At 56.4% G+C, this 12,081-nt stretch overlaps 1 protein-coding gene across 1 annotated transcript in view; it reads left to right on the top strand.

The window, feature by feature from the left end:
* The first annotated feature begins 1,477 nt into the window (after positions 1-1,477).
* Positions 1,478-12,081, top strand: part of Ptp4a3 (protein tyrosine phosphatase 4A3) — a 33,223-nt gene continuing 22,619 nt past the window's right edge. The window contains exon 1 of the mRNA XM_050145303.1: positions 1,478-1,574. The gene's annotated coding sequence lies outside the window, so the exon portion shown is untranslated. The remainder of the gene's footprint in view (positions 1,575-12,081) is intronic.

Raw genomic sequence — 12,081 nt, 5'->3', positions numbered from 1 at the left:
TAGCTAGGTCTGAATTTGACTCTCCACTCTGCATCCCCTGAGCTTCTGCCGGGGAATCTATAAAACAGGGCTGCAGAGCTTCCTCCACGGGAGAAGGAGAACGTTTGGAACTTTGGCTTTGAACACGTGGTCTGGCATCAGCAAGTGTCTGAAGCATGGGCTGGACTCCATCAGGTTAGTTGTGTCTCCTTTCTGGCCACTGGCTGCCAGGGCCTGGGTGGGATGGGAATTTATGGCTTCCAGAGGCTGAATGGAAGGCAAACCCACTGTCCCCAGCACAATTGCTGGGATAAAACACCCGAGGTTTTGGGTAGGAGCTGAGGGAACGTGTAGAGGGAAAGTAAGGAGGAAGGCACTGTACAACAGTTTCAAAAATCAGCAACTTGCTGGTCGGTGGTGGCGCACGCCTTTAATTCCAGCATCTGGGAGGCAGAAACAAGTGTATCTCTTTGAGTTCAAGGCCAGCCTGGTTTACAGAGCCAGTTCCAGGACAGCCAAGGTTACACAGAGAGACCCTATCTCACAAAACCAAACAACCAGCAACTCAAAGACACACAGCCCTGTGATGAGATGGTCTGTGAGCTGCTGAAACAGGTACTGAATTCACAGAAGAGCTGGGACCATGGCCTTCCTCCTAGGATGTCAGACTGGATATGCCTGGTTTACCTTGACCTCTCTGTGGATCTTTGATGAAATACACCACATTGAGGGTCCTGAGAGGTGAAGGCAACTGACTTATTTGGGGAAGAGCTTTGGGAGAGGGTGAGATGACAGCAGTTATGTACTCGGTTAGGTGGCCTGGGGACAAGATGGGGTTTCTGTCCTTCACGGTGTCCTTGCAGGATGATGCACACAAGGTCTTCATGTCAGCTTTCTGGTGTCGTTCCTGCCACTGAGGAAGAACGGATGAATGGTCGTCTTGGAGCAGGGAAGAGAACAATCGGGAAGTCTGATTGACTGGATTGGTGTTGGCATTGGTACAGGAGCACAGGACTGGGTGGGTGTGGCACTTTGAAGGGCACTCTTGAAGGTTCCACAGGGTGGTCAGTCCATTTAACACAGAGGCAGGGGGCAATCAGGATAGGGGGCTAGTCTTTCAGCCGGTTCTCGGAAGCGTCCTACCCCCAGAATCCGCTTAGCACAAGGGGTCTCAAACTCGACCTGATCATAAATCCCCAGGCTTGATGACTGTTGCCTGCTCCCTGCACCGGCCAATTTTTCCTTGCACGAGGGCCTTTGCTTTACGAGATCTATGGAAAAGCAGGGGGCTCTAGAAGTTCCAAGGAGGCTTTCTAGTCTGGGCTGCTTAGGTGTCAGGGTTTGAAGAATAGACCAGGTCAGTGCCTAGGGGTTGCCCCCAGGCCTGGTAGAGACACGCGCGCGCTTGCGACAGCTTGCACAGGGGTGCTCCCATTGGGCTGTGCCCCCACGTGACCCGGTGCGCGCCCCAAGACGGCGTCGCCGAGGCCGCGCCCCCGCGCGCGCACGTCCTGACGGCGCTGAGGCCGCGTCCCTGTGCGCGCGCGCGTGCCGAGCCCTCCGCGTCGTGCCGGCGCCGGCTCCCGGACCGCCAGGTCAGTCTCCACCGCACTGCTCGGGCGGGGGCGCGCAGGGGGCCGTCGGCGGGGGCGCCGCCTCGGGGCCGCGCTGGCGGGAGCGCGCTCTGGCCTGCGTGTTTGCTCCCGGTGGGGGCCGCACCCCGCTGCCGCCCCTGTGTGAACCCGGCTAGTGGCTGCCACGTGCAGGGCCGGAGCCGCAGGGAGGCCAGGCGTGGGGACGCGTAGCCAGCTGTTTCCTCGGTGTGTCAATCAGACTTGCATGGGTTTGGAAGGGGTGACTCTGCTCCCGTTTCTAGGGGTGCAGAAAATTCCCCCAACATCTGCCCGGTTTTCATCCTCCCCAAGATCCCTACCCAGGATTTGGGGCACCCCTCAGTTTCCTTCTCTGCATAGCTTGGGGCATAGGACTCCATAGCCATCTCTGTCTCCTGTGTGGATGTCAGCAGGTCACCCTTGGAAACTGGGCACAAGGTCTTGGATCTGTAGGGACCGAGTCCTGACTCAGGCATCCTGGGCCAGGCCAGATGGACAGCACCTCATTATCCATGGGGCTGCAGCAGGAGCAGGGGTGCTGCTGCAGCTTGTCCAGGTGCAGTGCAGCCTGGTTGAGCAGGTGACTCCTGATGGGCTCGGGGTCTTCTGGCTTGGAGCGGCAAGCATGAGCTAGGTGGCGTGCTTAGCCCCAAGGCAGGTAGAATGACCATCCCTCTGGCCCTATCCTTGAGGGGCAGAGTGGGTTCCAGGCCGCTTGTCACAGTGTGCTGTGTCCCATGGGGTAAGTGGAGCACCTCTTTTTGGCTGCATGCTCTGGAGGAAACAGTTTTGGTGCTGAAGTCAGTGTAGTGAACTCTTTGGGTGGTACAAGTCACTGCACACAGTGCCTGTGGCCTTAAATCCTTTCACGAGATTATTAATTCCAGTCCCCAGATGATCCAGGCACCGGAGAAGTGGACTTATCTCTAACCCTTAAGATTGGGCCTTATCAGAGCCTTCTTCCTCTGCCTGGGCTGCAACTAGGAGTGTGGACAACAAGTGGAGCTTGTGGCCCGCACTGAAGCAGCCTAGGGGCTCCTTCCACCTGCCCCTGCTCTATTATTATGAATGGGAGGCTGCTCTAAGGCCACGGGAATGTTCCTAAATGCCTCCTCAAGAAGGAGCTGGCCTCTCTGTGAGTTCGAGACCAGCCTGGTCTACAGAGCTAGTTCCAGGACAGGCTCCAAAGCCACAGAGAAACCCTGTCTCGGAAAAAAAAAAAAGAAGGAGCTGGCCACCCCAAGATGTTTACTAGGCCCGCTGTCTTGGCCAGGCCTGGTGCTTGATGTGGAGGTGTTGGTGGTAGGCTCAGGACCCTGGTGGCTGATGGATGGAGTTCAAGTAAGCTGTCTGGACAGATGGTCATTTTAGATGTTGAAACAGGAGCCCGCCAGGACCTCTTCCCCACCAACTGGGGAGGACATTCCCCAGTCTCCTGCCATCACAGGGCTTGGCTGAGAGTGGCCAGCCCGTGTGGTTAGTGTAGCAGAAGCGGAGCCGAAGGAGGGTCTCTTCCTCAGACCTGCAGGCAGCTTGCGTGGCGGTGGGCTGGAAATGACAGGAGGACCTCTGGTTGGGGAAGCTGGCACTTACTGCCTCAGACTCTTGGCGATTTCCCTGGGGTGTGAGTGCTGCCAAGCGGCCTGCCTGACCTCACTGCCGTGGCGTTGGGATACCGAACACAGAGCTGGCCTGGGGGTGGCACAAGCCTTCTGATACCCAGGGGTGATGGTGATGTACTAGGAAGATGAATTAGTGTCCCTCTGGCATCTGTTCCGGGACAGAGCCAGGAGTTGCCGGGACTGGAGCTGGCGGATCAATGATTATTTCCTCGTGCCTCTGGCCTTGCCTTGCTCCCGAAGAACATAACCCCAGAGCTGTGATGGGATCCTGTGCTATGGCAGCCCGTGCTGGACGCTGAAACCTATGATGGGATCGTGTGCTGTGGTAGCCCATGCTGGACCCTGATGGCTGTGATGGGATTGTGTGCTGTGGTAGCCCGTGCTGGACCCTTTGTCTGGGCTGCCCTCTCACCTCTTCCTTGTGAGGATGCCTCCTACAAGAAGCCCGCACACTCCACCCTGGCCACCGCTACTGTCCCACTCCTTTGGTCCCTGTATATTTTCTTTACCATCCATATGTGTGTAGCTATGTGAGGCTGGGCCTAGCCCATAACTGGCTTCCTCATTTCTTTCTTTCTTTTCTTCTCTTCAAGACAAGGTTTCTTTGTTTAGCGCTGGCTGTCCTGGAACTCACTCTGTAGATCAGGCTGACCTTGAACTCACAGAAATCTGCCTGCCTCTGTCTCCCTAGAGCTGGGATTAAAGGAGTGCCCCACCACTGCTCGGCTTGGCTTCCTAGTTTCTGACCAATCTAGTCTTGAAGTTTTGGCTCCTGTAAGATTAGGGCGGCAATAGATATGTGCTGGGAAGATGGGTATAAGGCTCAGTCAATAGGGGCCACCCAGCACTTCCTCTGGGATCAAGAGGAGGTCTTGTATTCAGGAGAGAACTGTGGCGTGGTGTGGTACCAGTGGATTCTCTACAGATCTGGAGTGCAGTGGACTGGGCTGGTCTTAGGCTGGCAGCCTCCCCTATATCCTTCAATTGGCCCTGTAGTGGGGGGGCATAGAGGGGACTCCTGATGGTCCTGGGGCCACCAAAAGTTCAGCCCCAAGCTGTGTTATATCACCGTGAACAGGGTAATGAAGCATAGATGAGGGTCTGAGGGAGAGAATGGGGCTGTGGGGTTCTGAAGGCTCCAGAGGCGTTCACCTGGTCGAGGTTGTGTGTCTCCTATCAAGGGGTGCCTCAGGCCGGCACACCAAAACCTCACCATAGTCATTTTAAGCTGGGTCAAGGCTTTTAGGCCAGGGATAGTTCAGACAAGGAACAGGCTGCTAGCCTCGTGAAGATGGTGGCCTGGAGGGGTCTTTGCTGTCACTGTAATGACGGAACTGAGACTCGGGAGCGTCTGTTGGCCACCTGGCATTCATGCGGCATGGAACTCTCAACCTGGGAGCATTAGTTCTCAGGTCTTTTTCCGCAGAACCCTTGAAAGGGACCCTGGGGTGACAGTGTGTACACAGTCACCTTCCCTGGAAAGCTCCACCCTTCCCTGAAGTTCAGAGCACATGGGCCCCCTGGTGCCCATTTGCCTGTCTCCCTTCCACAAGAGGCCCTGGTGCCTCATAGATGCCTGCCCCCAGATGTGGAGTCTGCTGGAGGAGTCGGAATCAAGCTGTGTGCTCTTTACTGCAGACCACACACCACCCTGTCTCGGCTGCAGTAGATCCCTTCTGCCCTGCCCAGAGCAAGCCGACTAGCCCAGTGTGGAAGCTCAGGTTTCGATCACTGCATGGCCAGGTGCTGGGGAAGGTGCCAGTACAGGAGGGGACTCTTTAGTAGTGTCTGGTGACATTGGTGGTGACCACGAGGCCCTTTGGACATCTTTCTCCATGCCTTCACCCAGGTTAGGGGGTTATTATTCTGTCTTACAGCTCTGTAGGACCTAGAGGTATAGGGATGTGCCTGGGGCACCCTGCTGGTTGATCAGGGCTTTGGACGTTGCCGTCTAGGGCTAGAGCCCAGGCCCATCGCTGTGGTACTATGTGTGCTTTCTGGGGATGGGTTAGTGGAAGGCCGTGGGTTCTCATGGTCTGGTTGGGGACCTCAGGAACAGGCAGCTCCAAGGTTACCGGGTGTGTAAAGTTGAACTCCCGGCAGGCATCTTGGTTCTCCTTGTCCATGAAGAGTGTGAGTGCCCACAGAGTGGCTGTCCGTGATGTGCTGGTGTACCTATGTGGAGGGTAAAGGTCACACTTGCAGGGTTGAGTCAGAGGTGATGGGGCAGGTGACCCTAACTGGGCTGGACCAGTTTGGACATGACTTCAGTATCTCTTCAGTCACATGTTGTAGACACTGCTTAGCTGATGGGCTGAGCCAGGGGCCTGAGCCTTGTTTTGAGACTACTGAGGATCTACTGGACACAGCTAGGGAGACAGGAGTTTGCTGGCTGAGGCTGGTGCCCAGCAGTGGGTTGCCTCTGATCTCTGCCTTTCCCACCCTAGTGAGCCATTGTGTACATTCCTGCCATTGTCCCCCTACCTCAGGGCCAGCATTAATGTCTTGGGCCGCTGTCATCTGGGGAGGCAGGAATGATAGCCTGTTTTACAAAGCAGTGGGGAACAGGTTCTGGGGTTATGTTAGCCAGAGTGTATGGAAGGCCTACGGGGTGTTGGGCTCTTCTTGATACTGTCCTGGGCCATGTCTGGCACAATAGGACCCATCCTTCACCTGCTGCAGAACCTGAGGTGTGGCTCAGTAAGACTGTCACATCCTGAGGTTAAATGGCTCCTAGTAGTGATGACTTTTGGGTCCCATGACCTGGATCACTGGGGGGATAGAACTGGGGTGGGGTGGGGTGTTGGTGTGGGTGATGTGAGGCTCGGGGTGAGTGTTTCAAAAGGGGGATCCTACCTCCAGGTCTGGGCACCACAGTGGGGTAACTCGCCCAATCTCTCCAGACTGCTGTTTGGCCTTCTAAAGGAAGTGACCTTTGGGCCACTACGGCAAGGCATTGCTATCCTCTGGCACTGGGGCCAGAAGGAGTCTAGGAGAATATATTCCAGAAATCAGCCCTGAGTTAGACATGGCCCCTCCTGCTGCCCTGCCCTTTATCCTAACTCTGCTCAGTTCCACCTTTGCTGCTTGCTCTTCCGGGGCCTGTGTAGTCCGTGCAGACTAGGGAGGGAAGGAGAGGCCTGCGTGGACGTGCCGGACTGGAGCCCCTGGACAGGGCCAGGTTGAGGCACAGGCAGAGGTTACTGGGTCCTAGTAGGTACAAGGGGCTGAATGGGCCAGTGATCAGGATCAAGGTGGGATTAGGGTCCAGGTTCCCTAGCGGGTGGCCTTCAGGTGAGGATCCCCCTGTTTTTTGCCCAAGGCTGGACCAGACCCATGACTGGCTGTGTATCGGACACATCTCTGATTGATCCTACAGTTTGAGGTATGTATCCCCAGGGGCCTAACATCCTTCCACAGGTGGCGTCAGGTGGAAGATTGGCTTCCCTTGACCTCAGAGGACTGTGTTTCCGTCCCTCAATTTCTCCTTAGAATCAGCGGTGGACAGCAAGAGAGAGCGGCAGAGCACTCTAGGGCAGTGCTGGTGGGCTGGAGCCCAACCTGTGGGCAGTGGATTTCTGTAAGTCCCTGGGAGTGAGGCATCTGGAGGAGGCTTTAAATGACTTGAGGACTGGTAGGCCAGCACAGGTCTGACTAAGGAAATCAGTCAGGCCAGGCAGCGGTGAGCGCCTTTAATACCAGTCCTTAGGAGGCAGAGGCAGGCGGATTTCTGAGTTCAAGGCCAGACTGGTCTACAGAGTGAGTTCCCGGACAGGCTCCAAAGATACAGAGAAATCCTGCCTAGAAACCCCCCATCCCCCAACAACAACAACAACAACAACAAACCAAAGAGAAATCAGGGTCAGGGTCTAGCTGACCAGGCTGCCCCAGTCTCGTCTTTAGTTCTGAGTGACGTGACAGATGACCACTTAGCTAGAAGGCCTCTGTTAGGCCTCAGTTTCCCCTCTGTAGCGTCTTGTGGACCTTCTTTCCCCAGCTTCTCTTATCTCTTTTTCCCTCCTGGGATCTGTGGAATCCTATGGAAGTCCGTTCTCAAGGCCTTGGGTTTACCAGACTCACTCAAAGCCAGGGCTGGCCCAGAAGAGGAGGTGGGCCAACTGCAGCAGGCAGGCCTGCCTGTCCTGTCCCCTTCCCATGGGACCAGGGCTCCCACTGTTCTCGGCCTGAGCCTTCCTGTGACTTAGGATTCCTGGAAGAAGTTCAGCTGTGTTTGGAGGATCCCCTGTCCCACCGGGGATCAAGCCCCCCTGCCCCATACATCATGGCTTCTACAGTGGCTCCCAGTGTCCCTTGCTGGTCCCCGCTGCCTGTGCCCCAGAGAGGATGCTTCTACTTTCTGGAAGCTCTCTCTGGCAATGCCCACTGGCCCTGAAACTCTGCCAACGCAAGCAGTTCCCTCTAATCTCCCGGTCAGGGCAGTGCTGTGGCCCCTCCTCCAGCGTCAGTTTCCCTCTGGCTGGCTGCCAAGAGGCCCAACATGTGCTGGGAATTGCTGCGCAGAGCTTAGGGGTGCCCAGGACTCCCGGTTGTCCCGCCCCAGTGATATCCCTGCCCCCTCCACTGGCCTTGGGGAACATAGGCACGGCTCTGAATATACTGACCTTGGATGGATCTTGGCCTGGCCTGCCCTTCCTGGCTTCAGTTTTCAGACTTGCAGTTAGGAGCTTGGAGTGGAAGGCAGGCCCTGTAGTAGACTCATGGTGGCATGTCAGTACGGAGCTGTCCTGGGTGGCTCTTTCCTGGCTACCTGCGCTGGGCTGCGCCACTGAACTGGATGTTATCAGGCAGGCACGCGCCTGCTCTCTCTCTCTCTCTCTCTCTCTCTCTCTCTCTCTCTCTCTCTCTCTCTCTCTCTCTCTCAGGTCTGTGACCTGTGTGGAGGTGCTGTCTGTTGGTGCTTTGATTTTCCTTTCTGTCAGGTGATGCTCTTGGGGCTGGTGTAGACCCTACAATGGTTCCAGAGCTCACACACAGGAGAGCAATGGTTAAACCCCATTCATGTTTCAGGTTGTAGATTTGGGCACATTTGTTGTAAACAGCCTAGGGAAGAGCTTCCTTGAATGCTCAGCCCTACAGGAACAGGATGCCAGCATCGTGCTTGGACTTTCCCATGGCCTTGACCGTGGGCCTCTGGTCCCTGGGTCTAGAAGGATTGTTGTTTATTGCCTGCTTCCCCTCCCCCCTCCCCATTTATAACGAACATTCTGGATAGCTTAGGGACGTGCCTTTGGGCACTGTGTGAGTCTTTTAGTCCCATCTGCTGGCCCTGAGCCCACATTACACCATTGCTACTGTCCTGACTGCTGTACGGAGGATGAGGCTACAGGCCTTGGCCTTGCTCTGCCTCCCCGGGTCTCTCCGAAGCTGCATTTTTTCATAGAAAAGTAGAGAGGGGTAGCCCTGTCCTAGAGGGACCCACACAAACGGAGCAGGATTACAGGGGGTAGCAATCACCTTCCTGATACGTATGGCTCTATGACCTAGAGGTTTTGTGGCAAGATGGGTACTCCCCCCACACCCTGTTGCTTGGTAGTCAGGTGGGCTTCTGGGCAGTGGTGGTGTCATGGTGTGGAGGGAGGGGCCAGTGGAGTGCAGCCCACATTACCTGGACAGGTCTTTGCTAAGCTCTTTTGGGTTGGTGGTAGATACTAGTTCGGGGGTACCTCTTTAGTCCTCAAGGTAACCTGGGAGTGGCTACTCTTACCACTCCGCTCCGGCAGCCAGTTTTCTGAGGTGGGAAGCCGCCGTCTGGGGCTGGCTTCCTGCAGGTGGCAGAGTTGGGAAGTGGTTGTGCCAAGCGGAAGGTGGAAGGCACATTGTTGGTATACCCTTGCAGAGTGAGTGGTCTGACCTAGCTCTCGGGCTCTTTGTTTATGCGGAGCCAGAGAGGGGAGCCTCCAGGTGCGTGTGGGAGGAGCCCAGCACAGCTGTGGCTCCTGTTCTTTCAGTGATGGAGGATGTGATTAGCTCACAGGAGATCCTGCTGCTGGTCTCTGCTGTCATTTGACTCTCAGGCCCTCAGTTTCCTTCCCTGTCAGGAGGTGTGAAGCTTCTGTTTGGGGACACTGCATGGCCTCTGCTGAAGCGAGGCAGGCCTCCTGGCTTCCCTGCCTCTGTCTCCTCCCACTAGCCGCAGTTCCCACGACTACCCAGTGCAGGAAGCCATCTGGAGGGCTTATTTACCCTCCCCCAGACTCCCTGGCAGGAAGTCACCGGAAGGGCTGTCCCCAGGGGCCCCTGCAGGCCTGTGAGGACAGCCAGTGGCTTAGGGTCTGTGTTATGGAGTCCCCTGGTAGAGCGAGGCGGGCAGGGAGCCAGAAGAACAGAGCTAGGCAGGGCTGGGAGCTGGGTGTTTGGGCTGGAGTGGGGTTGAGGAGCCAGTCATCCAGGGGCAATCTGTCTATTCGTCCCCTCCTCACACACCCCTCCCCCACCCAGAGGAGGCCCAGTAGCCCCTGCTCCTGAGACTTAACAGGATACAGGCGAAAGGTCCTTGGACTCTAGCCCGGGGTGGTCTGTGCTGTGTGTGTGGGGTCTTGAGAACTGGTGGGGACTCTTTACTGTGTCTAGACCATCAGGTGGAGGCTGCGTGGGGGAGGGGTGGTTTAGACACTGAAGAGATCTTACAGGAAGAGGATGTGGCCTTGGGAGGGAAGGGGCCCCTGGGAGTGAAAAGCTGACTTCTCAGACACTGGCCTGGGGGTAGAGGAGAGGGAAGCAGACAGTTCTGGAGGCACAAATGGCACCGGTCCTTGTGGTTTGGGCCCTGCAGATCCTTCTTTGCCCCTTTCTCAGTCTTCCCAGAACTCCTGTCTGGTCATTCGCCTGGCTGGTTAGGCCTAGGGGCCTGAGCTTCTGCCTCACAGGCCATGCCTGTACAGATGCCCTGGCATTTGTGACAGCTCCACTGTCTAGTAGCTGGCCTCAGTGTGACTGACAGGGCCTGGGGACGGTTCCCACGGACACTGCCAGCTAGGCCTGCCCTGCCCCAGGAGGGACCTTGAACCCTGTGGGACCTGTGGCCTGGGTTCTTGGCAGTCTTGTTCCTGTCCTGGCTTCCCTCCTGCCCTGGGGAGTTGGGTGGGCCCTGGGGTCACACATCCCTGCCCCAGCCAGCTATGGGGAGGTCAAGGTACAGCCTCCTCATCCTCAGTTTCTCCCCTTCCCCATCCTCCCTTCCCAGTTGGGGAGCCTGTGGCTTAAGACCCTGTCCAAAGACCTAGATGTGTTGGGATTTCCCAGACAAGTACCCTCCGAGACTCTGTCCTGTGCTGAAGGAAGTGAACATGAGAACTTGGAGGGAGACTGGGCCAGTCTGGGTGGGAACAGAAGCTGTCCCTGGGCACAGTAGTGGCCATTGACTGTCCCAGGAGGGCCACTGGCAGGTTCAAAGCATCTACTGTGTACACTGGGGACACCCCATCCTGTGATCCAGCCTCATGCAACCCTGGCTGGGCTGAGAGTACCCCACCTCAGAGACTGTGGCAAGACTGGAAGAGGATCATCTGTCTCCACGAGGCCAGAGGGACAGAGTGGGGTCAATGCTGGCTCAGCCCATTAATCTTGCCTTCCCACGAGATACTGAGTGAATCTGAGATGGACTAGAAGTCCCAGCGGAATGGGCGGGAGTGTTTAAACCACAGCCAACCCCAAGCGTGGCCAAGAAACATGGGCATCGGTCACAGTGGAAGAGGTGTTAGCCTCTGGGCTGGGAGTCTGGAGCCCAGGGTAAGGCTAACCCCACCTAGTGCCAGCCTGACTGGGACAGAGCCACCCTAACTACGATGATTTCCTGGTATACCCCACTGATACCACAGCTTAGGGGATCTTCCCTCCACTTCTCCATTGGACTGCCAAGAAGTGGGCATTGGGGTGGACAGAGTTAGGTTGGTGTGGGGTCCTAGGCATGTGTGCAAGGCTAGAAGGCAACACTCAGAAAATCCGCAGGATATACCATGCAATCCTTAGGAACATGGCAGTAGACGGATGGGTCCTGGTCCTCAAAGGTTCAGGGGACAGCAGTGGAGTACAGCAGGCTGTACCGGCCAGGGAGGTCTGCAGAGGGTATGTGCTTCCTGACCCTTCGCAGCATCTCAGCAGGTCCGTGACCAGTGTGCTTCCTAAAGGGTCCAGAGACATCGCTCAGAAGGTCTTTGCCAGGGTGAGGCTGCATCCTTAGGGACGCTGGTGGGCCTCCAGAGGGAGGCAGTCAGGATGGAGATGCATAAGAAGTCTGCCTGCCCCATGCCCTTCACCAGCCCTTTGTCACGTAGGAAACACGGCGTTTAGAAGTACTGGTTAGTGCTTGCTCCCCACCAGTGCCAGCCCCCAAGCAAGCACTAACTAGAGACTGCTGAAGAGTCACCAGGCACTCACAGAAAATGCCAGGGACCTCCTTGTCTAAGCTTTAGGGGCTAGCACAACTGTTGCTCACAGCCCATGTGGGGAGGAACAGGCCCCCAGCAGTTAGGGAACGGTGAGTGCCTGGGGAACCTGTATGGTCCCCGTTGCTGCCCAAGTCTGATGGCGCAGTCTTGTGTTGGTACTCTGGTTCCACCAGCTGCATTCTTACCTTGGCTCGCTTAGTCCTGTATACTCAGCTTCCTTGCTTTGTGTTTCTGTACATAGGTGATTCTGGTTCTTTATTGACATGCGCTGTCTTCTAGGGGGACCATGGGTAGTCTTGGTGAGGGCATCCTGGGGTTGGAGCCTTTCCTCTCTAGGGGTCCTGAGTGGTGACTTTAGGTTGTCCCTATCTTTGTTTTGGGCTCTGGGGTTGGGAGGTTTGGTGGAAAGGGACAAGCCTGTCAGCGTCCCTTTTCTACTTCACTGGCCACAAGGTCCTG

Source organism: Alexandromys fortis, unplaced genomic scaffold (assembly GCF_014885135.2).
Source record: "Alexandromys fortis isolate MF-2015 unplaced genomic scaffold, M_Fortis_MF-2015_v1.1 scaffold_2_1_26212458, whole genome shotgun sequence".
Lineage (NCBI taxonomy): Eukaryota > Metazoa > Chordata > Mammalia > Rodentia > Cricetidae > Alexandromys > Alexandromys fortis.
Note: the sequence above shows the minus strand (reverse complement) of the source record. Positions and strands in the feature narration are given on the sequence as shown.